Here is a 25895-nt window from a genome sequence, read left to right on the forward strand (position 1 = left end):
GATGGATTCAGAGGGTAGGTGCCGGTAGCAGAAAGAGGTCACTGCTCAGCTTTGAGGGTCAGACTCGATGTTTAAATCCACAGGAAAATAATCCTGTGGCAGGATTTGTGGGGAAAGAAAATGTGTAAGGGGAGAGGGGGAAAGGTCTGTTTCCAAGCTCACGTGTGCATATGGAAGGCAGATCCGATCATGGGCTTTAGTCTGCACAAGCCGTGCGCTGTAAGTCCATAGAAACGTATCAGCGGTCAGGGGCCGGCAGGACGGACAGGGAAGGGGGAGACCCTACTCCCCTCGGAGGAGGAGGGAGGGAGAGAAAGACTAGCCCCCCCTCCCCCATCCTAAGCAAATATCAGGGCAGGGATGAGAAAAGTTCAGGCGGCAAAGGGCGAGAGAGGTCAGATCCTAAGAGACTAGACTCTGCTTTCTGCTTGAAACGTAAAGGAAATTCTTTCTTGGGCACCCCATAAACCATGAGGTGGCCACACTGGAGTCAAAACGGTGGAGGAGGTTTTCTGCGGAAAGGGACCTGAGATTGCTCCCCACTTCCTCTCGGCCCGTGTGTGTGGCATACAGAGGACATAGAAGTTGCTCAAGGCACACTCCCAAGACAGCTGAGAATGCCGGCCAGTGGGCTTGTCACAGCAAGCTAGGATGTGGCCTTGTGGCCAAGGGCTGGAGGGTGGAACAGACCCTCCCAAACCAGGGACATGGAGGCAACGGCAGCCCCGGGCGTCATGGGGGTGTCTGGGGCCAGCAACCGCTAAGCTGGACGCGGGGCGGGGGCGATCCTGGGCTGACCCAGGGCGGGCACTGTGCAAGGCGGGCACCCGAGGTCCCCCCCCAGGTGGGCGGGGCCTCAGCCCAGCCGCACACCTGCGCCCTGCCGACGCCCGGAGTGCCCCTGACTCACCCCTCCCCGCACTAGACCCCATCTTGGGGAAGACAGATTGTTTTACATGGGAAGAGGCTGTTACCTTTCATTGGCAAGTTTAAGGGCTTTATTATTTTTTTTTAGCCCCACCATCAGCGGAAGAGGGAAAAGATGAAACTAGTTATAAAAAAAAATTTTTTTTAAACTATTGTTGAAAGCACCTGAGCTGTAGTGCTGAGCAAACATATAATTAAAATTGCTGGGAGTCCTATGAAGAGAAAGTCCCTAATGCTTTGAATGCATTTAATCAAGGCACCTACTGTAGACTGGCAGGCGGCCCTCAGAAGCAGCCTCAAGACTTGCAGGAGGAGTTAGGTGAGCAGGAGAGGGCAACGGGTTTCTAAGAGCACCAAGCTGGTCCTCTGGGGGAGCCGGAAAGTGGGGGCGTGGCGGCAGGTGAACAAGTGGGCTGAGGCCGGTGCCACTGGGCACCTTTTAGCTCTTTTTAGCAGTTGTCTAGTGTGCTTCACCTCAGTTTAATTGATTTAAAATGCTCCTGTATCTTTTTTTAAAAAAAAATTTTATTTATTCATTTTAGAGAGGAGAGAGAGAGAGAGAGAAGGGGGGAGGAGCAGGAAGCATCAACTCCCATATGTGCCTTGACCAGGCAAACCCAGGGTTTCAAACCAGCAACCTCAGCATTTCCAGGTTGAAGCTTTATCCACTGTGCCACCACAGGTCAGGCGTTCCTGTATCTTGAAGGGGAAAACAACATTAACAAATAAATAATAAAGCACTTAGCAGTAGTCTGAGAACGTCAAGATCGGGGCAGCAGGCATAGGAAATTGATGTGGGCGTCTCCAGCGAAGGCAGCTGGGACGAGCGGAGACCACCACCGCAGCTGCCCGTACCTGCCAAATCCTGCGCTGTATCCGCTTGCAAGCATTCCTGTGCTCTGCCAATCTCTCCAAACTTCTGAAGGGCTGGCACAGAGCAGGGCTCTCCTGGTGGGGCTGAGCCAGAAGAAACGGGCCATGGAGACAGTGAGAAACAAAAGGATGTGGGCCTCGGGCCAACTCGCGGTATCGCTCACCCACCACGTGTAGATTTCTCGAGGGCACCAGGCACACAGTGGCATCCTGAGAACTCTGGCAGGTGTGATGGTTCGGAATGACAGCAAGAGCAGACAGAACAGAGCCTGGTGCCTACAGGAGCCATCTTCTCTGCAGCCAGAGTCTGCTGTAAGACACCAGCACACTTGCCTGAGACCTTTGCAACAACAACTTTGTGACTGGTCCTTCTGCTCTCAGTCCGCCCTCCCTACAATCTTTTTAGAGACCTATCTTTTATAGAACAAGTCAGATCGTGTCTCCCCTCTGAGTAAAATCCTCGAATGGCTCCCCGTTCTGCTTTTAATAAAATCAAGAGTCCCTTCATGCCTGCAGAACTCCAAGTGACCTGGCCTGCTCACCTGTCCAATGTCATCTTGTCCCAAGTGTTCATTCCACCCAATGCACATTCCACTCCATTTGGTTTCTCAGATGTGCCCATTCTGTTCCTGCATCAGGGCTGTGGTCCTTCCCATTTCCCTTCTGGAGTCTCTTCTGGGCCTCGCTGTGCCTTCTGTCTAAAATGGCACCTCGCCTACTCACATGCAATCTTATCACCCTGTTTATTCCTTTTATAGCATGTATTCATCTGATTTTTGTGCCTTTTTTTTTTTTCCTGGTTTATTGTCTATGTCCTTCACTAGAATTTAGATTCCTGGAGGACAGGGTTTTTGCCTTTAATAATATCAAATGAGGCACTCAATTAGAACTTGTTAAATAAGTACATAAATATACAAGTGGTCCTGGCCAGGTAGCTCAGTTGGTTAGAGCATCATCTTAATACACCAAGGTTCTGGGTTTGATCCTAGGTCAGGGCACATACAAGAATCAACCAATGAATGCATGAATAAGTAGAACAACAAGTTGATGTTTTTCTTCTTTCTCTCTCTCTCCCTTCATCACTTTCTCTACAGATGATAGATAGATAGATAGATAGATAGATAAGATAGATAGATAAAATATACAAGTGAAGTCATGAATGAACTTTTCACTAAGCATGGACCTAGGTCATGGAAAGACTCTGGACCACAAATGTGTTCATTATATAATTAATAATAGAGAGTGTTGGTGGACAAAAGACAAAATGTGGGGGATTTGTGTTTTTGTTTGTTTGTTTGTTTTTTTGTTTTTTTGTTTTTTTGCCTGCAAAGGGATTGTTTGCCTGTGATCGCATGACTGAGACAGGTACACTCAGCTAATCCTAATAGGAATGCTAAAAGAAATCTGTGGTCTTACGAAAAAGCACTGCTTTTCATTGGGGAATTTAAAAAGTTTCCTAGATCCAACTTGACTTCAACAGCTCAATAAACAGATTTAACACTGCGAAAAACATGTAGAGATGAACAAAACTACTTATTCTATAAATTGGTGAGTATGGGATTAGCGAGGAGGAAATGTGAGAACAATTCAGAGGAAGAAGTGACTGGCTCCACCTGAAGAGGATGGGGTGGACTTTTGGGAAGGAGCTGGCTGTGAGCTATGCCCTGAAGGTGAATAGGATTTTAGAGGGCTGAAAAGACTAGGGTAGATGAAGGCAGAAATAAAAATATTAGCAAGGTGGTATGAATGGCCAAGGTGTGATTCTGGGTAAATTGATGATGATATCCTGTAGGGGCTGGAAAGGTAAGGTGGCTGGAAAGCAAGTTTGGGAATCCTCGGCAGGTGTTGTAGCCACAGGGTGCAGGAGAGCTCCCAGGTAAAGCCTATCAATTCAGAGGGAAGGAGACAAGACCCAAACCCTGGGTGGAGCTAGGGGTGATGGCTGAAGCAGAAGGTATGGATGAAAAAAAAGGGTTCTATGGAAAGTGGCCTCTCAGTGTGATCTGATCATAAATTTCAGAATGGAAAGGTTATGGTGAGATAGAGGATTTTAAGGAAGATTAGTCCATTGTATCCAGGTTAACACACCTTTGAGATGTCAGAAGTGATATCCCTCAAAGGCATAACAACCCATAAGAAAGCATATAATCTTGTTAATTATCCTGTAGTTCAGGGGTCAGGAACCTATGGCTTGCAAGCCAGATGTGGCTCTTTTAATGGCTGCATCTGGCTCGCAGACAAATCTTTAATAAAAAAAAATAAGTTAAAAAATATAAAACATTCTCATATATTACAATCCATTCATTTCCTACTGCTCATGTTCATGGTTGCGGGTGGCTGGAGCCAATCACAGTTGTCCTCCGGAACAACACCAAATTTTTATTGGATAATGCATAAGGTACACAGGTCGTTGTGAGGTCAGGAAGTAAACTTTCCTCCTTTTAATCAAGTAGTCAGCTAGCTAATTACAGAAATACTTTTGATGAAGAAGATGACTAAAAGAAAAAAAGATGAGAAGTATCGTACTGTTCAGCAGGAATGGACAGAGGAATTCGCCTTTGTGGAGAGAGCAGGTTCTGCAGTGTGTCTAATATGCAATGATAAAATTGCTTTGATGATTGGTCAAATATAAAGCGGCACTTTGACACACGCCATACTACATTTGCATCAAAATATCCGGGGGGGGGGGGGACAGCAGGAAGAAAGCATGTCAAGAGCTAGTGTGCAGAGTGCAAGCTAGTCAGCAACAACTTCGTGTTTGAACCCAACAAGGTGACTGGAATTTGGCTAGCTTTGCTGGTGCTTTAGCAATTGTGAGAAATGGAAAGCCATTCACAGATGGGGAGTGCAATGCCAAAACATTCATGCTTGATGCTGTCAATGAACTTTTTGACGACTTTTTGGATAATGACAAGATAATCAAATGAATAAAAGACATGCCTCTGTTGGCAAGAACTGTTCACGATCGTACCATCATGATGGCAAGTCAAACTGAGGCAACACAAGTGAAGGACATAAATGCAGCAACATTCTTTTCTCTCCCTTTGGATGAGTCCACAGATGTAAGCCATTTATCCCAGTTCAGTGTGATTGCAAGGTACGCTGTAGGTGACACACTACCATACTACGTGAGGAAAGTCTTACTGTTTTGCCTATGAAAGAGACAACAAGAGGGGAGGATTTATTCAAGTCTTTCACTGAGTTTGCTAAAGAAAAAAATCTACCGATGGATAAACTTACTTTGGTGTGTTCTGATGGTGCTCCATGCATGGTGGGGAAAAACAGGATTTGTAGCGCTTCTTCGTGAACAGAGACCCATCCTAAGTTTTTACTGCATCCTACATCAGGAGGCGCTTTGTGCTCAGATGTGTGGCGAGCAACTTGGTGAGGTGATGTCATTGGTCATTCGGGTGGTCAACTTTATTGTTGCCCAAGCTTTAAATGATCGCCAGTTTAAAACACTGCTGGGTGAAATTGGCAATAATTATCCTGGTCTGCTTCTGTACAGCAAGGTGCATTGGTTGTCAAGAAGGAAGGTGCTCAGTGTTTCACGGCTTATTGGAGCAAAATCTGGACTTTTCTTGAAATGAGAAACATCAAGCATCTTGAGTTAGCTAACACTGAGTGGCTCCTGAAGTTCTACAATCTTGTGGACATGACTGAACATCTGAACCAGCTCAATGTGAAAATGCAAGGCATTGGAAATACAGTTTTATCCTTTCAACAAGCAGTGTTTGCATTTGAAAACAAGCTGGAACTCTTCATCGCTGACATTGAAACAGGTCGTTTACTACACTTTGAAAAACTGGGTGAGTTTAAAGATGCATGTACAGCCAGTGACCCTGCTCAACATCTTGATTTCCAGCAGCTAGCGGGCTTCACACCTAATCTCCTGCAGTCATTCAAAGTGCGCTTTGGAGAATTTCGTGAGCACACTCGTCTTTTTTTTTTTTTTGTATTTTTGTGAAGCTGGAAACGGGGAGAGACAGCCAGATAGACTCCCGCATGTGCCCGACCGGGTTCCACCCAGCACGCCCACCAGGGGCGAAGCTCTGCCTACCAGGGGGCAATGCTCTGCCCCTCCGGGGCATCATTCTTTTGCGACCAGAGCCACTCTAGCGCCTGGGGCAGAGGCCAAGGAGCCATCCCCAGCGCCCGGGCCATCTTTGCTCCAATGGAGCCTTGGCTGCGGGAGGGGAAGAGAGAGACAGAGAGGAAGGAGGGGGGAGGGGTAGAGAAGCAAATGGGCTCTTCTCCTGTGTGCCCTGGCCGGGAATCGAACCCGGGACCTCTGCACGCCAGGCCGACACTCTACCACTGAGCCAGCCAGCCAGGGCCACCAGCACACTCGTCTTTTTAAGTTCATCACCCATCCACGCAAGTGTGCAGTGGACAGTGCTTACCTAAGTTACATTCCTGGTGTCTCCGTCAGAGATTTGGAGCTACAAGCTGCTGACCTAAAGGCCTCAGACATGGGAGTGAATAAGTTCAAGTCACTGAATGAAGATTTGGAAAGACTTGCACAACAGCAAGCAGAGTTGGCGAGCAAACGCAAGTGGGGAGAAATGAAAAAACTTCAACCCACAGACCAGCTGATTGTCAAAAGTTGGAATGCACTTCCCATTACATACCACACACTGCAGCATGTGAGTATTGCTGTACTGACAATGTTTGGCTCTACGTATGCATGTGAGCAGTCTTTCTCACATCTAAAGAACGTTAAGACCAACCTACAATCACGTTTAATGGATGGAAGTCTCAACGCCTGCTTGAAGCTTAACCTACCGTGTATCAACCAGACTACAAAGCCATCAGCAAAACCATGCAGCACCAGAAGTTGCATTAATGGTAAGAAGTACTTTATTCATCATTAGTTAGCAACAGCATAACAATGTTATTAAAAAGAATTCAGAGACTTATTGTACTTTAAAAGTGTTGGTCTTGCATAAAATGCACACATTTATTTGTATTTAGTGTTAAACGTATTGTATGGCTCTCACAGAATTACATTTTAAAGTATGTGGCGTTCATGGCTCTCTCAGCCAAAAAGATTCCCGACCCCTGCTGTAATTCAATACCTGCTTCCTCCCACCTCCATGTAATCTTCCTTATGTTCCTCCTTAATTCCAAATACATAAAAGAAACTAAAAAACTTACTTCCACAAGCATTTGAGATCTTGCTCACTGGCATATGTCATCATTTAGGTTCAAACAAACTTATAAAAATTCTCCACAGGTATAGCTGTCCTTATGTTGACAGAGGACTGGTGAGTTCACCACCACAGAGAGAGGAAAGAGAGAGCTATAAGGATACATCCTTGGTGAATGGGAAAATTTAAAAGGCATATGGAGGAAAAGGAATCAGCAAAGAAGTGGTCAGAGAAATAGGAACTAGAATTCCTACAGTAACTGGAGTTTCAATGTCCAGAAACCAAGGAAAGAGATGCTCACCAAGGAAAGAGAGGGCTTCCCCGCCTCTCTCTCTACATACCATCCTTTTGGCTGCTACTTATTCAATACCTGTCCATCCCACTAGACAGGAATGTCCAGAGGTGCAAGAAATGTTTCTGACTTGTTTGCTGCTATGTTGCCTACATCTAGACCAGGTCTTGTCACCTAATAGAATGCATGAGTGGATGAGTGAATGAATAAGCATTTTCAAAGTTTGCAGAGTTGAAAAAATTAAAGATTGTAAACGAGACCTTGGATTTGGCGATTGAACACAGGGTGACATTGAAAGACAGTTTTAGGAACCTGGATAGCAATAATGCCTATACTATGGATGTAGCAGTTATAAGAATTAAATGAGCTAATACTTGTGACTGTTGAGTCCCGTGCTTGGATGTAATTGAAGCTCAATAAATATTAGATGATGATTATTATTCCCTCTAGCCTTCCTTTTCAGAAGCTATTTTGGTGAAATAATTCTTTATCATCATATTATGTCTTGCAGATTGGTTTACCACCCTTCCAAGATATACTAGAGCAGCAGTTCTCAACCTGTGGGTCGCGACCCCGGCGGGGTTGAGAACCGCTGTACTAGAGACATACTGCCTTAAAGACTGCCATCAAAACAAAGTACCTGTACTAGTTCATTAAGTGGCTATAACGGAACCCAGTGATAGAGTGGAATCTCCTTTTCTATTAGGGAGACTCACAGATAAGGAAGCTGCAGCCAGCCCTGGAAACGTAACCCTGCTGCTGTGATTGTATGGGCCAGCCAATCTAAAGGAGGAAGACTGCCTGAAAGTGGGGGCTCCAAAGACTGGTCTGTCACTAAGTTTGGATAAAGAAGAAAGAGCCTGCAGGTGAAAGAGGTCCTTAAAGTGTGAAAACATTGGCCTGAGATGTAGGAGACCTGAGTTTTGATTCTGGATGTGATCAAGGCACTTAGCAAATGTGAGAGCTACATGAGGCTGCAGTCCTTTACATTTCCCCATCCCTGCGTGATTGCCTCCTCTGCAATGTAATTTGCTTTCTCTCCTATCAAGAAGTAGACTCTATTGCCTCTCCCCTGGAGTCCGGGCCAGCCCTGTGACTTACTTTGATTAATAGAGTGCAGAACAAGTGACATTATGTTTGTCTAAGCATTAAGAGGTCTTGCAGCTTCCACTATCACACTCATGGAATGGTGCTGTGGCCATGTGAACAAGCTAGGGAAGCCTCCTTGAGGAGAAAAGATCATGCAGAGAGAGAGGCTCAGCCACAAGCCAGCACCAACCACCAGACATGTGCATGAAGTCATCTAGAACAGGTGTCCCCAAACTACAGCCCGCGGGCCACATGCGGCCCCCTGAGACCATTTATCCGGCCCCTGCCGCACTTCCGAAAGGGGCACCTCTTTCATTGGTGGTCAGTGAGAGGAGCACTGTATGTGGTCTGAGGGACAGTGAACCGGCCCCCTGTGTAAAATGTTTAGGGACCCCTGATAGAACCATCTGACACCAGTTAAATTGCTAGATGAACAGTCACAGGAATGATCCCAGAAGAGACCAGCGGAGGAACCGCTCTGCTGAGCCTAGCCCCTATTGCTGACCTTAGAACCATGAACAAATGTAAATGCTGTTTTAACCCAGTAAATAGTGGTTTGTTACATAGGCATAGATAGCTGATACAGCACCCTAGACATCCTAGAATCCGATTTTATTACTCTGAAAAAGGAATCACACAATAAAGTCTTTAGTTATGTGTTAAGGTTTGCTGCAGAGAATGCAAACAAAGGTTATATGACTGTGTATTTCCTCTTCACCTCCCCCAACCATTGACCCTGAAGGCCTTCTATTTGCTTCTATTTGTTTGTGGACGTACTAGAGCTTAAACTCTTTGCCACCTTTTGTTAAGACTGACTTGGAGGACACTAAACAAGACAGCAAGTGGCTTGGTGACTCAGTGGTCCTTTCTTTTGAGTCACTAAGTTGTCAGGTCCCCCTCTCTGCTGGTTTCAGGGGATATTTATTTATTCATTCAGCTGATAGCCTATGAGCAGCTGCCATGTTCCAGGCCCTGCCAGGGAAGCAATGTGGTGAACAGAGGTCTGGATGTGGAGCAGATGGGTGACAGGGTCCGAGTGGTCTGCATAGACAGGGGTTCACCCACCACCCCCTTCTCCTCATATTTTCTATAGCATCTCACACACATACTTCTGGGCTTCTTAAGAAATGGCCCTGTCCCAAAGGGACACAATTTTAGGGTTCGGGTAACTTTAAGGTCCAATTAATTCAACCTTTAAAAAATTATGCATATGAAGAAACAAAGGCCTGAGATGTTAAGGAACAGAAGGAGTTTATGGTAGAATTGGACTTGAAATTCAGGCCCTGTAACTCCAAATCCAGAGCTACATACATTACATCAAAAGGTGCCCTCCAGGATCCACACCCTCCTTCTTCCTGGTCCCTGAGTTTACTCATCCTCTTCAGCTTTGCGTTTCCGGCGCAATAGATTTCTCATCTGGCTCACGATTCAGACACTGCCTGTGGACTCTTTCCTCAGATAAATTCCAACCACCAAATGATAATGGTAATAATAACAATAGCATACATTCAAAACACGTTTATGGAGGACCTATTATGTGCCAGGCACTGCCTCAGTTTGGAAAATCCAGTGAATAAGAGAAACAGGAATTCTGACTGGGAAGTATTTACATTCTTGAGGGAGGCAGGACAGAAAATACACAAGAAAACAAACAAGAGGATGGGAGACTGGTGTTATAAAAAGTCAACAAGAATATTTGATAGAAGTGACTGGACTGGGCAACGTATGGTCAGGAAAGTCCTCTTTGACAACATGACATTTGAGCTGATTTCTGATGGGTGAGGAACCAATAACTCTTCAGGAAATGAAGAGAGCAAAGGCCCTGTGGTTAGGACCAACTTATCCTATTTGAGAAACAGAGGCGAGGCATAGATCTCTTGGAGGGAGTGAGGAGGAGAGAAGAAGGCAGAGCAGGAAGAGAGGCTTAGGCCAGAGCATGCAGAATCTTGTAGGCCATGATAAGGAGTCAGGAACCTATGCATTTTGGTGGGCATGTTCTAAGTAATATGACACAGTTTATGCTTTAAAAGATTGATCTGGCTGCTTGGATGGAGAATAGATGCTGGAGTGGAGTCAAAAGCAAAACTGGAAAGATGATTTATTGAATGCTATGTGGGGTTTTTCATGTATTTAGCTCTAGTCCTCCCAACACTTCAAAGTAGATTTTATTATGCCCTTTCTATGGATGTAGAAGTGGAAACCAAAATGATAAAGGAACTTGTCCAAGGTCACAGAACTGAATATGAACCTAGGACCATCTAACTCCACCGTGGGAGTTCTTCCCATGTAGCACGTGGCTGTACTAAGATAGTCGTTCCATCTGCGTGCTAGTCAATTTTTCTGACTATCATTGTATATTGAAGGGTGAGGTTTTAGAGCTGGAAGCTATAGATTGGAAGTTACTTGAAAGCAGGAATCATGTATTATTTATCTTGCCATTTGGTTGTGTCATAGTCCCTGACATATCTGATGAATGAACGAACGAACAAATGAATGAAAGAATAAATAAATGAATGAATGGGTTTTGGTCATGAGAGGTTTATTTTGAGCCACCCACCACCTCAGGCCTATCATTTTCGAGACAGGAGATGATCTTTCCCAAAGTCACACGACAGGGCTAGAATGAGGGCCGAGGCCGTGGAACCAAACCATGCTGTCTCCAGTGTATCTGTTTAGGACAGGTTTCTTGGTTTAACCTATCATTTTAGTTTGGTAAATCGTGAAGGTGTCTTTTTTTTGTACGGTGCCATGTTCTGGTTTCCAGAGAGGACCCTCAATGATAAGATTTTCACCTCACAGTGCTTTCATTGTTGATCATCAAGCAACAAATCCTCAACTGTTAATTTGGCTTCCTGATTTCTAAGGGGTTCTCTGGATAGGAGAGGCAAGCATGTCAGTCATTTTGAGAAAGAAATACTCTCCATTATTAGTAAATTCACTTGTACCAAGAATCTGGTCTCTTCTGGGGGTTGAAAAAGGTATGGACCACTCTCATTTTCTGAGGGCCTGAGTATATTAAAAACTAAACAAAAGGCAATTATAAATCTTGTGATGTTTTAATTGTTAACATATAAAACACAATATGATATTATTGTGTTAGTGACAGTTTCATTAAGGACCTACAAAAATATCAGTTCTTAGTGCCACTTAAGTAGTGTGTGGCTAGAGGATGGAATGTATGTTTAAAGATAGGTGATGGCCACCTTCTACTTTCTGTTTTGTCAGGCTGTCTCTGTTCTGCATGAATAGGTCGTTTGGTGATAACATCAGAGCTAAATGTGAGGCCTTGTGTGTGTGGTGAGGCTCAAAGCCAATGGCTGTGCTCAGAGGTGTGGGTCTGCTGTCTGAACCTGTCACTTCAGACTCAGACCATCAGCAAGGTGATGCTGCCCATGAACCACAAGCCTTTCCCTGGTGACACCCTGACCTTGTCATGTGCCCTCTTTAGAAACAGCACAAGTCCCACCATGGTAAGTAGAGCAGACAGCTCTGTACACAAAGGGTGCTCCTGAAAGAGCTTGTTGCCTGACTGGCTGATATCAAACCAGTGATAAACAAAGCCAACACATTCAAAAGTATCTTTTCAACATCACATTTGGCGAAGACAGAATTGGGCAAGTGCTTGTGAAATGGCAGACAATGCGAACATGCAGGGGGGGCATTAGGGACACTGACTCACACACATACAGCCAAATACTCTCCCTTTTATATTATGCCAATTCTCCAAATGGCCTCATCTGGCTTCTGTGACCCTGTCTCTGTCCCACCACCACCCCTCAATGATCAGCTTTCCAATCTGTGCATCTCCAACCATTCATGGCTTGTGAATTCAAATTGTTGGGTGGTGACCCAATATTTTCTAAACAAATAAAACAGGATAGAAAACATTGAAACAGGTCACACATAGTAAACATTAAAAAAAAAGGGGGGGGGAGAACGACTGTTTTGTGAAACCTGTTTTAATTCCACCTTTGTGTGTATTGGGTTTAGATGTAAACTTAATTTCCTACTGTGGGTCAAGGTTAAAGTTTTCAGTTGTTGCCCTAGATGGTAGATTCAAATACTCCAGCCGTCTGCTCAGTGGGTTCTGTGACCATGGATTTCCTGCGCAGAAGTGCTAGGAATAACTGTGGTAGGAGGTGAGCCATGCTACGAACCATGCCAGGCCTACACAGCGTGTCAGGGTCTCCGACATTCTCCGGTCCTGTGCCCTGCGTTTATAGTTTGACAGGGGATGAGGCTGAATCACAAGAAAAGCAATAGGACCAGCTGGTGAAGAAACCTGCCCTTCCATGCGGTTCCTCTGCCTCTTCCTCCGGGGCTCTTTCTCGTGATGTTATCTCAACACAGCAAAGAATAGTGGGAAGGATTTGGCTCTCCATCAGAAAACCTGGATTTCAGTCTCAACCCCATCACCTACTGTGTAACCTTAAACCTGTATGTTGCTTAATATCTTCGCTCCTCACTTGTATCAACTATAAAACAGGATTCATACCATTAGGGACCAATTGAATTGATCTATTTAATGTACTTTTGGACTCTGAGATATGACACACATTTTCTAATAATAATTATTTTAGTTTCTTGAGTACCCATGACATTTATTCATGAAGTATATAGTGCTGTAGGGATAACGGGGGGTAAATGTAATGTTAACACATCTGACCCCCTCTAAGGAATATTCATTGACACTTTCCGGAGAGAAGACAATTCCCTCCTCCTGTCCTCACAACCCTCACAGGGGCCTGCAGAGGTTGGTTATTTTAAAGCTGGTTCAGTAGCATGACAGCGCCCCAGCTAGCTGCCTGTATCTCCAAACCATGGTGCCAGCTGAGGCAGTTTCTCCTCTCGCCTGCCTTGGGCTACATGCCTAGCCCCACAGGCCTGTGGGGACCAGCAGCCCTATGACTGTGGCTGTCTCACTTACGATAGTGTTTGATTTTGACAAGTAGCTCGCTGGTCAAGACAGTTTCTCAGTTGTGCTTATCCTGGAAACTATAGGAGTGACTCACAGTTTTTGGAATTGTGACACCCTATCATCACATTTACATCTTCCTTCTTTTCCATGGTACAAAGTGGATTTGGGGTGAGTGTAGGGATACAAAGTTTTAATGGATTGCAATTAATTTTTTTCTTTTTTTTTCTTTAGCAACATAGAAAGAATGAGACACAGAGAGAGGGATAGACAGACAGGAAGGGAGAGAGATGAGAGGCACCAACTCTTCCTTGTAGCACCTCAGTTGTTTACTGATTGCTTTTCCATATGTGCCTTGACCTAGGGGCTTCAGCCAAGCCAGGGACCTCTTGCTTAAGCCAGCGACCTTTGGGCTCAAGCCAGCGATCCCACATTCAAGCCAGTGACCCCCGCATTCAAGCTGGATGAACCCATGCTCAAGTCGATGACCTTGGGGTTTCAAACCTGGGTCCTCAGCATCCCAGACTGATGCTCTATCCATTGTGCCACTGCCTGGTCAGGCAGATTTCAATCAATTTAAAACATTTTAAAAATTGATTTGAGAGAGAGAGAAGCATCAACTTGTTCTACTTAGTTGTTCCCTTTAGTTGTCCACTCATTGGTTACTTCTCGTATGTACCCTGACCAGGGATTGAACCCACAACCTTGATGTGCCAGGACAACTCTCTATCCACTGAACCAGCTGGCCAGGGATGACTTCAATCAATTTTGAATTTTAAAAATCTGAAGCTTGAAATCAATATTTTTAAAAACAATTTTTAATTACAGTTGACTGACAGGGCTCGGCAAAAGTAGCGTTTGATGTACAGTTGCGAGTACATCAAACACAGAGTTTATTCTTCTATTATTTATTAATTATTGTATTATTTATTTGTATTACAACCATAAACCTACGTTTGCCCACCCCTGTACTATATTAGTTTTAAACATAGAGCGTAGTGGTTAGACATTAATGTAACTTACTAAGTGATCCCACCTGGGCACCGTGGTTATTACAACATTATTTACTGTATTCCCTATGCTGCACTTTACAACCCCGTGACTACTTAGTAAATGGCAATTTGCACTTCTTAATCCCTTCGCTGGAATCCGTTTTAATTCCTTCCAAATATCATTCGTTATTCTCTCTCCTGGTGATTGTTCACATGTTTCAATTAGTATTATACAACATCATTTATAAGATTTCATTGAGATCATTCCTTTTATTATTGATTAATTAATTAATTTTTAAAATTCCAGCACTCTTTTGGCAGGCATTAGTGATTTAGACATGGGATGCATGGGGGGGTGATAGGCGCATAAATAACACTGAGCCATAAGGTTCACACATTATGCAGTGAAGGTGCAGGAGAAACGGGCCATGTATTTGATCTGGTGGCTCTTGGAAGACTTCTTGGAGGAGATGGGGTTTGAGCTGAGTCGAAAGAATGAATAAAATATTTACAAGGGTTTCATGAGAAGAGAGGTTGCCAGGGTAAAGCTTTGGAGAAATATCAATTCCTGGGTTCAACCTCAGACTCTCAGGGATAAGGCTCTGGCACGTGTGGTTGTGATATGTAACCAGGGCTGGCCACCATCAGAAACAAAGGCTCAAGTCTGTTCTGAGACCAGAGAAAGGCTTGAAAGGCTGTCTCAGGGACTGGGACAATGCAAGCCAGCTATTCTGCACCTCATCAGAAGACCAAATAAGAGGAATTAAATAAAGTATGATGACTTGATTTCCTTTCAAGATAAAGTTCCTGGATGTGTTGTTCGTTAAAGACACCAAGATTTTTTACCCAATATGGCAAGAAAGGACCTATTCTGAAATATGAGAGAAAATGCAATCTAAATCAAACTAAAAACACTGGGCAAAATCTCACTTGTCTCCAGTGACCTATGCCAGAGTTGACATACTTTTTCTGTAAAGAGACAAAAAGTATGTTCAGCTTTACAGACCATATAGTCTCTTCCTAACTATTAACCACATCCTTGTAGGGCAAAAGCAGCATTAGACAATGCATAAGTGACTGAGCGTGATTGTGTTCCTATAAAGCTTTATTTATAGACACAGATTTGAATTTCAAAGAATTTTTATGTTACAAAATATTATTTCTCCTTTGATTTGTTTCCAACCATTTAAAAATGGAAATTCTCATTGTTTACAATAATCAAGAGGTAAAAGCAATAGATGAATGGTTAAAAAAACTGTTCTATATACATACAATGGAATATTATACAGCCCTGAAAAGTAAGGAAATCTTGTCACAATACAACATGGATGACCCTTGAGGACATTATGTTAAGTGAAATAAGCCAAAAAGATAAATACTGTATGACTCCATTTATATGAAGTATCTAAAATAGTCAAATTCACAAAAACAAAAAAGTAGAGTAGTGTTTGCCAGGGCTAGGGTGAGGGGGATTGGGGAATTGTATTTGAGGGGTACAGAATTTCCGTTGCAAGATGAAAAAGTTGTATAAATCGGTTGCACAAAAATAATGTGAGTATACTTAATATGCAACTGCACTGCATAGTTAAAAAGGTTAAGGTGGCAAATTGTTATGCCGTTTTACCACAATTAATTTTCTTTTAAAAAAGGAAAAATCAATTCTTCTTCACTCGAAAGTTGTATAGAAACAGGAGGCCAGCCCTGTGGGCTGCAGCTTGTCAACCTTGTCTTATGGATGGGCAACCTGAGGGCAAAAAGGTTGGTAGAAATTAATGCTTCTCTAATGTGCCCACTGAAAGACCTCTAACAACACAAAAGGGAGAACGTAGGCTCCCATGGGGTCTGCCTGCAAGTCTATACATTTCTTTTAAATACTCCTTCAAAAGTAGTTCATGGAAGTTTTTGAATTCTAGTCTATAACATATTGTTTTAATGTAAAATTGGCATTCACTGTAAAAGCCAGTAAAAACTAATGCTCACTCAGGCTCACAGAGGGTGAGTGACTTAGTCAAGGTCACATAACTAGAACACATCAGTATGGAACTGGATCCCAAAATTCCTGATTCCAAATCTGTACTTTCCACCAGAGTGGACTGCCTTCCCGTCCAGCTTTGGCTAACCATTCCCAACTCTTACCCATATATCCTCAATATTGAGACAGTTCTTGAAGTAATGATGGCAAATCACTTTTGAATTTCTACCAAAATTCATCAATTCGTAAGTTTCATATATTACTTGCTCTGCTGTTCTAGAATAGTTACTTGATATATTCTAAAACTCGTTTTTTCATCTGCCCTATCTAATCATGCTTCTTCATCCATCTACATTATTATTGTTGTTGTTATTATTATTTTACCTTCCATTGCATCCTATTCTGTTATACATCGTGGAATGTTAAATTATGAGGGACCTGAGATGTGCTGTTTTGTATACCCAGCATCCATTTCCTCTCGTGGGAGGTTGTATTATTTGCTCAGAACTTTCCCTTTCCTCCCAGTCCTTCCCTGGCCCATTGACTTTAGACTTGACCACATGGCCTGCTTTCCCCAACAGACTGTGAGTCAAAGTGAGTGTGTGCTAGTCCCAAGCAGAGGTTTTAAGAGGCATGATGTGTCTCCGCCCACTTCTTTTGAGTTCCTGCCTTCCTGGAGAACCACCTTTCTCAAGGCTGTTTCTTTAGCCTGGGTACCAGAATGAGAAAATATATGAAGCAGACCTGAATCCAGCCAACCCAGATCTATCTGTTGTTGTAAGCCACTGAGTGTCGGGGTTTTTTGTTATATACTAGTATCTCAGCAAAAGTTCATACACTCCTTCTTTTGGAACCAGGGCTTTGATTTCCTTCTAGAGATTCAGCCCCCTTCCACTCTTCATCCATAGAGTTTAAAATTGGCATTCACTGTTTAGTTGGGCTGACTATCCTCCATCCTGCCCCAAGTACCCTCTAACACATCATACTAACTACAGCTTCTGGGAGGTGAGAGAGAGAGAGAGAGAGAGAGAGAGACAGAGAGAGAGAAAGATTGGAAGGGAGAGAGATGAGAAGCATCAATTCATAATTGTGGCACTTTAATTGCTTGTTGATTGCTTTCTCATATGTGCCTTGACTGGGGGACTCCAGATGAGCCAGTGACCCATTGCTTAAGCCAGCGATTTTGGGCTCAAGCCAACGACCTTGGGCTCAAGCCAGCAACCATGGGATCATGTCTATGAGCCCACGCTCAATCCAGCAGCCCTGGGGTTTTGAACCTGGGTCCTCAGCATCTCACGCTGATGGTCTATCTACTGCTCCACTGCCTGGTCAAGTTCTGCTGTTCTTATCAAAGCTGAGAGAGCCTGACCAGGCGGTGGCGCAGTGGATAGAGCGTTGGACTGGGATGCAGAGGACCCGGGTTCGAGACCCTGGGGTCGCCACTTGAGTGCAGGCTCATCTGGTTTGAGCAAAGCTCACCAGCTTGGACCCAAGGTCGTTGGCTCGAGCAAGGGGTTACTCAGTCTGCTGAAGGCCCGCAGTCAAGGCACATGTGGGAGGGCAATCAATGAACAACTTAGGTGTCACAACTAAAAACTGATGATTGATGCTTCTCATCTCTCTCTGTTCCTGTCTGTCTGTCCCTATCTATTTCTCTCTCTGACTCTCTGTCTCTGTAAAAAACAAACAAACAAAAAACAAACAAACAAACAAAAGCTGAGAGAGCCTTACTCTCTCCTGGCCAGAAGAAGTGAATGACTCTAGGCCCTGTCACCCACTATAAAGGGCTCCTAAAGAAATCTTACTAATAACCCATACACTCCTAACTCCTGTCTGTTTTACAACAAAAGCATGGAAAGAGGAGTGTGGATTATACAATACTGAATGCCATACTTCTTGGCTGCTTTTAGATAATGGGAAGGAAAGTATGAAGAACAAATAGCAGTTGTCATGGACTGAATGTTTGTGTTTCCCTAAAATTCACATTGAAGCCCCAATCCTCGAAGTGATGGTATTAGGTGGTGGGGACTTTGGGAGGTAATTTGGTTTGCATGAGGTCATGAGGGTGGGCCTCCCATAATGAGATTAGTGCCCTTTTTAAGGGCCCTTCCTCTCTCCACCCACATGTGTGCACTGAGGAAACACCATGTGGGGATATAGTTTGAGGTGGTCATCTACAAACCAGGAAGAGGGTCTTCATCAAGAATCAAATTTGCCTGATCAGGCAGTGGCGCAGTGGATAGAGTGTCAGACTGGGATGCTGAGGACCCAGGTTCAAGACCCCGAGGTTGCCAGCTTGAGCGCAGGCTCATCTGGTTTGAGCGAGGCTCACCAGCTTAGACCCAAGGTCCAAGCCAAACATAAGTACAATGGCTTCATTCATTTATTCTTTTTTTTTTCCCCCCTGAAGCTGGAAACGGGGAGACAGTCAGACTCCCGCATGCACCCGACCGGGATCCACCCAGCATGCCCACCAGGGGGCGACGCTCTGCCCCTCCGGGGCGTCTCTCTGTTGCGACCAGAGCCACTCTAGCGCCTGGGGCAGAGGCCAAGGAGCCATCCCCAGCGCCCGGCCCATCTTTGCTCCAATGGAGCCTCGGCTGGGCTGCGGGAGGGGAAGAGAGAGACCGAGAGGAAGGAGAGGGGGAGGGGTAGAGAAGCAGATGGGCGCTTCTCCTGTGTGCCCTGGCCGGGAATCCTGCAAGCCAGGCCGACGCTCTACCACTGAGTCAACCGTCCAGGGCTTATTGTATTTTTTATTGTATAAAGATTCGTTGTGAAAAAATACAATAAAATGAATGAAAGCCGTTGTACTTATGTTTGGCTTTGTCACATACTTTTAAAAATAAAGCAACCTGGTGTTGAGATTTTTTTCCCCTTCCTGATAAAAATAAAGTAAGTTCACCTTCTCCCAGTCCACAGCCAGCTGGATGATACAGGGACACAGGAGTGAGCTCTGCTGAGTGGCAGGAGAAGCCTACTAGGGATTAAAACGGCTCGAGCAAGGGGTAACTGGGTCTGCTGTAGCCCCACAGTCAAGGTACATATGTGAGAAAGCAATCAATGAACAACTAAGGTGTCACAAAGAAAAACTTATGATTGATGCTTCTCATTTCTCTCCGTTCCTGTCTGTCTGTCCCTATCTATCCCTCTCTCTGATTCTCTGTCTCTGTGAAAAAAAAAAAAGGAATCAAATTTGCTGGCACCTTGATCTTGGGCTTCCCACCGTCCAGAACTGTGAAAAACAAATATCTATTGTTTCAATCACTCAGTCTATGGTATTTGTTACTGCAGCCCCGGCTATGACAGCAGTTTTCCCTTACAATGCAAAGGACAGAAGCTATGGACACATAAAAGTTATTCCCATGCCTTTAGGAAGAGCGGAGTTGGCTCTGAATTACTCATTTATATGAAGTGCTGGTGTGGACAATTTAAAACACCAGAAAAACTTGAGTTCTTCACTTGGTCTGCGAAATGCTAAGGCCTGCCCATAAGTGTTTCAGAAGTGCTTTAGAAAAGGAGGCATTTTCTCAAAACAAACGGCCTGATAAAAACATGTACATATACCCTTTTCTGTCTTACGTATTAGTATTTTACAAAGATTTGTTGTGAAAAAATATAATAAAATGAATGAAAGCCGTTGTACTTATCTTTGGCTTTGTCACATACTTTTAAAAATAAAGCAACCTGGTGTTGAGATTTTTTCTCCTCCCTGATAAAAATAAAGTAAGTTCACCTTCTCCCAGTCCACAGCCAGCTGGATGAAACAGGGACACAGGAGTGAGCTCTGCTGAGTGGCAGGAGAAGCCTACTAGGGATTAAAACGGTAATCCCTAAAGTGGAAAATTAGTTGTGGAAAATCAAGGGTTGATCAACAGCCCTGTTCCCCATGCCTTCTCGGCAGACTTTAATCTCCTACCTTGCTCCATTCCCCACCCCTCAGGTTTCTCCACCCTTCTCAAAAGCCCGGTGGGGCCTGACCAGGCGGTGGCGCAGTGGATAGTGCATCAGATTGGGATGCCGAGGACCCAGGTTCAAGACCCCGAGGTCGCCAGCTTGAGCGCAGGCTCATTTGGCTTGAGCAAAAAAGCTCACCAGCTTGGATCAAGGTCGCTGGCTTGAGCAAGGGGTTACTCCGTCTGCTTAAGGCCCATGGTCAAGGTATTATGAGAAAGCAATCAATGAACAACTACGGTGTCATAACGAGAAACTGATGATTGATGCTTCTCATGTCTCTCTGTCCCTGTAAAAAAAAAAAAAGTCCAGTGGGCCTTGTCACACCTCTCAGTAAACTAGCCACACCAAGTAGGAAGCAAATGTGTTCTTTACTGAAGTCAGGTGCTCTGATGGGGCATGGGGGTGGGGGGTGGGTTGTACCTAACTAGATACAAAATACAACCCTGGCTTTTAGAGGCCCACAGTTGTAAACAAATACTCTTTCTAAAAGATTACAAAGATAAATAAGTGGAGGAAGTCTTAGAATGCGGTCCTTTAAAAAGGATTTACGCCCTGCCCCCAGGGAATCTGACTTAATCGGTTTGGGTTGTGTATGGAGTTCAATAGCCTTCAAAACACTCCTCTGGTGGCTCTAAACTAAAGTTGGCTAGGGCTGAACAGGTCTCCAGAAAGACTTTTTTTTTTTTTAGGTGCTTTGACCGCGGGCCTTCGGCAGACAGAGCAACCCTTCGCTCGAGCCAGGGACGTTGGGCTCAAGCTGGTGAGCTTTTTGCTCAAACCAGATGAGCCCTAGCTCAAGCTGGCGACCTCCCTGGGTCTACTGCATCCCAGTCTGACCCACTGAATCAGGAACTCTGGCGGTTGAGGCCAGACTTTTAACGAGCCCCCACCCCACGTGATACGGGTGCACGCTCAAGTTTGAGAACCATTGGTTGGAGCTGCCAAGGAGTGGAGGCTTGGAAATGGAGGGCTCCGCAAGGTGAGCAGTTGAGGTTGAAGCACAGGGCTTGGGTTAGGGGCTCTTCCACGGGCACCGTCCTCCTTTTTCTCAGCCCCAGGGCGGTGGGCGAGCTGGCCTGTCAGAGCTGGGCCTGAGCCCTCTAGGCTGCGCTGTCCCTGAAGGATATTGCGGCGTGGAGTCCAGTTTTGAGACCACAGAGCCTCTCTCCAAGTCTCAGTCACTCGGCCCCGCATTTCCCTCCGGAGCCCCTTCGCGGGCAGGAAAGAACTGGCCTGTGGTAGGCCATAGTGAACGGCCAGAAAGGTCTCTTCCTGGAGAATCCTGGCTGCCAGTTTATGGCTTCTCATCCTTTCCCCCAGAGTGGGCCCCCTACTCTGAGGGCTGGCTTTAAAAAAAAAATCCCTGACAGAAACCGTGCCTCCTTTTCTGCACATCCAACATCTCACGCCCTCACCCACGATAAAAGCAGCCCTTTCCCCAGAGCAACCAAGCTCTGAACCCCACTCCCGATGTCCCTCTGCCCCCCAACTCTCATCCCAGCGGACAGAAACAGTAAGTTCAGCAGCCTCCCCACTTCGGGCCTCCCCACCTAGGCCAATCGGGCAGGGCTCGACCCCACTACAGTGCCCAGCGCGGTCCCCAGCGCAGGGACCGCCAGGGGAGAAGAGGGACCCCGGGTTCCGCTGCAACCGAGGGTCATCGCCCCAGTGTGTCTGTCGGGGGCGGCTTCCCTGGGTTTGTAGCCGCGTTGCACCCCCGCCCCTCGTGGGGAGGGGCTGCGGCCGCTAGGAGACGCAAAGGGTCTGGTGGCTCCTCCCCTGGGGTGGCCGAGCAGGAAGCAGGGCGCGCGGCAGGCGGGGGCGCGCGGCGTGGTGCGGGCGAGCGCGCGGTGCCGAGGCGGCGGAGTATGCGCGGGCCTGGGCGGCCAGCCCCGGCGCACAGCCGCGGCCGGGGCGCGCGGCGCGGGGCGGAAAAGCCTGTTTACACAGACTGCACACCGCCTGGGGAATAATGCAGTAAAGGAAGTGAGCCGGCTCGGCCTGACTGCTCCAACTTCCTGCTCTCACACACACCAGAGGGGGGGGGAAAAAAAAAAAAAGAGGAGCGAGAGAAAGAAAAAAAAAGGGGGGGGAAATCAGGATCTCATTACAAGAGCAACAGACCGTCTGCAGACGCCTGTCAGCATGGAAAGTCGGGGGCTTTCGCCCGGTTCCTCCTAGAAATTCCCCCGAAGAAGGATCTTGAAAGCTCCCCACATCTGGGTAGGTAGCAGGACTTCTGCCTGTTGCTGGGACAGTTGCAAAGTTTCGTTGGGGGTGTTTTTTTCTTTCTTTCCTTTGGTTTGGTGGGGGTTGGGCGGTGGACGCCGCGGGGTGGGCTGCGGGCCGAGGTTGGGGGGTGGCCGCGGGGAGGGGGCGCAGCCAGGATGCTTCTGCACGGGTGCCGCCGCCCACCCAAGGGGAGCTCTGCGCCCGTCAGCGCGCGGGGCCAGGGGCTGCGGCGACCCTGCTCTGGCGGCACCGGTCCTGGGGCTGCGTTGAGAGCCCAGGGAGGGGCGCGTTCGGGGAGTAGGGGACAGTGAGACTTGGGGTCCTTGGGAGGAACAGTGACTGAAGGAGGCTGCGTGCCTGGAGGCTGGACCACGTTGACCTGCCAGTTGGGGCGCCCCTCGGGGTGGCACTGGGCACTGATGCTAGGATTCTGGAAGGGAGACGGGGCTGGAGAGGGCGGCCGAGGGCGGCCGAGGGCGTGCGGAACGAAGACGCGGGGCTAGGGGCTGCGTCCACTCGCTCGGCAGGTGACCCCAGCCCGGGTCACCGCCCCAGGCGCGCGCCCAGCAGACCTTTAAAAGCCGGCGGAGTCTTTACTGGACACTGTTCTGGAGGACAGGACAGTAGATGGTCGTGACGCCCCCAGCTCTTTAGGAAGGGGCTCTTCCGCTTCCAACAGTGTGTTGGCCTGTAATGCTACCGTAACTTTTGGGGGAGGGGGAAATTAAAATTTTGGAGAGTCGAAGAAAACTAAGAGGTCTCGGCTTTATGTTTTCTGAACTGAATCATCCTGAGGACAAGCTGCAATGAGGCGGCGAGTGGGGGTGGGAGCAAGAAATGTTATTTCAGAAACTGCAAAAGGGGCTTTTTCAGAAAAAAAAATAAAATGAGTGTCGGGAGAGTTTCTGGCTTGTCTGGAAACTGCAAGACTAATTGCCATGCGCTTCCGCTTTGAAACTGGCAGCAGACAGCATCTTGAAAATGACTCACTAGAGGAGCTCACAAAGAAACTGTGGTTTGCTCCTTCTCAGGTTTATGTATTTGTGCCTTTTACAGTTTCCTTTGTAGTGTTGGAGGGGTCCCCCGCCCCTTCCCCACCGGCCCCCTCCCACTCTCCCGCTTTTGGAAGCCCCTGGCGGGTCTTTAACTCCCCCAGCATCCCAGCCGGGAGAGGGGGGATTGGGGGGAGCTGAGTTGTTTTTGGAGTTGGCTGGGGAGAGGGTTAAAGGGATTCTGCTGCTGCAGGGGGAAAAAGTTCCCTGAATTTTCCACTGGCTGCTGCAGGAAGAGAGAGCCCCTTTAGTCATTGCTAAGTAATGTCTGCACACACACCAACTAATCTCATTAGGAGTTTCCGCTGCTCGGCACAGGAGGGGTTTTGTGCAGCCGCCGTCAGCCCGGCGAGCCCTGCGCTGGAGAGGGAGACAAGTTACGGCTTTATTTACCTCGAGGTGCAGCCGCCAGCCGAACCTTTTCAGGGTAGCGTCTTTGAAAATTTTGAGTCAGTTTGGATTTCGGACTTGCAGGTTTTTCTTTCCCCCAGTTGTGCGTGTGAAGTTTCTATTGCCTAAGCAGCTCAACATACCCATCCTCTCGCGTCTGTGCTTCAGTCTTTATTGGGGGGTGGGGTGGGACTGGCGAAGGAGATGGGAAACCAAACATGTTCCAGGCATCTATTAATGAGCTCAAATCGGTTTCTGAGCTTCATTGCCTTCTTGCCAAACAAAATACCCTCTGATCTCTCTCCCTTTCTCTCTCTCTGTGTGACACATTTATTTGGGAAAGGTCAGTTATGAGTTTCAATTTATGGGGTTTATAAAATACAAATTGTGTTAGGAGGGCACATGGGTCAGACAGTTAAGAAGACTGTCCATAAGTGTTTTTAGAGTTTCCAGTAATGATCCTGCCTGCAAAAACACTGATTGTCTTTCTATGCCAAATAGAGCAAGGGCCTTTTGGCCTTTCCCCCCTTTTTAAACCTTTATGTGATGGAAATGTATGGAGTTACTAAAAAGGGTAAGGGATTTGAAGGAACCCTGTTGGAACTGTAGGTCTCCTTTGTTGACAAGGACATGCTGCTGTCCTGAGGGTTTCTATGGTGTTGGCATTTCTTTTATGGTGCAAAGCATGTCCTAAAAACAGTCCAACCAGCCCTACCAGGTTGTGACTCAGTGGACAGAAGTACAGGATGTCCCTAAACTGTGTTTGGCACAGAGTAGATGCTCAATAAATCGTTTCATTGAAAGCTGTGAGTAGGATAACAGGACTTAAAAGTACAACAGAAAATAAGCTTTGCAAAGCTAACATCATTGTGCATGAGCATTTCTTCAGGATGGAGGTTGTAAATATTCTCTCTAGACTCCATTTCCTTCCAAATAAAAGGTAATTGGGAGTCTTCATTCCAATAAGTTATTATTTGGGTAGTTCTCACCTGGGAGTAATTTTGCCTCTGGGGGCATTTGAGATATCTGGAGACATTTTGACTGTCCTAACCAGAGGGGGTGCTCTTGGCCTCTAGAGGTCAGGGATGCTGCTACACATCCATCAGTGTATATAGGACAGCCCCCTTATTGTGCCCAAATTGTGAGAAGCCCAGGTTGGGCAACTCTTTCTTACATCAATGATGATCATGATAACTCTTTTACATGCATTCATACAATGAAGAGGACTTTTAAAACTCACCAGGTGTCCTTTTCTGACACATATTATAATAGTATGCATGGATTTTTTTTCTCCATTTCTCTTTTGGTCAGTAATATGCAATAGCGTGTCATTTAAGTGAAGGCATTGTGATGGTGTACCATTGTAAGCTGAAGTAGACCATCTCTGAACCTCACTCACTTGGTACTAAATGTTTTTTGGACCAGAATGACAATAGCCCAGATAGGGGAGAGCAGTGATTTTTTTTCCAGTCCCATTTGCATTTTGAAGTTTCCTAAACATTTACTAAAGACCTCTGCTTCCTCTTATTTAAAAAACTGAATAATTGAAAACTGCTAGTATACAGTAAATGTAACTCTGAGATCATATACTGAAATTTATATTTGCAATAACTTTTTAGAACTTGGATCTTTTCCTGAAATTGGTTTTAAAGGACTTCCAGGCAGTGCATTTAAATTTAAAATACTCCTTTCTTAGCTGTCAGGATATTGAATTTTGTATGTTCTGTGCTACCCAGTTATGTTTATGTATCTATCTGACTCAAAATCCAGTATGGTTGCAACACATTCCCTATTGATGGATCCAAAACACGTTAAAAAAAAAAAAAAAGAAACCCGAGGATATGATGTCCTGGAGTAGAGTCTTTTTTCACTGATGGTGAGTTACTGCTTACTAATGAATAACTTTGCTCCTTTGCAGTCCTAGGGATGATCCAGCCATCTCCATGTTTCCCAGACCTGGGGTTCCTCATTATGCTTTAAAAGAAGGCCATTCCCTGTCCCTTCTGGCTGTGCCCTGGCTGCAGGCAGCTGGCTTCTGCCCCTTCTTAAATTTC

General features: G+C 45.9%; 1 protein-coding gene across 1 annotated transcript in view; it reads left to right on the top strand.

The window, feature by feature from the left end:
- The first annotated feature begins 21959 nt into the window (after positions 1-21959).
- Positions 21960-25895, top strand: part of ELK3 (ETS transcription factor ELK3) — a 71657-nt gene continuing 67721 nt past the window's right edge. The window contains exon 1 of the mRNA XM_066262050.1: positions 21960-22390. The gene's annotated coding sequence lies outside the window, so the exon portion shown is untranslated. The remainder of the gene's footprint in view (positions 22391-25895) is intronic.

The sequence above is a fragment of the Saccopteryx bilineata genome, chromosome 1 (genome assembly GCF_036850765.1).
Source record: "Saccopteryx bilineata isolate mSacBil1 chromosome 1, mSacBil1_pri_phased_curated, whole genome shotgun sequence".
NCBI classification, from domain to species: domain Eukaryota; kingdom Metazoa; phylum Chordata; class Mammalia; order Chiroptera; family Emballonuridae; genus Saccopteryx; species Saccopteryx bilineata.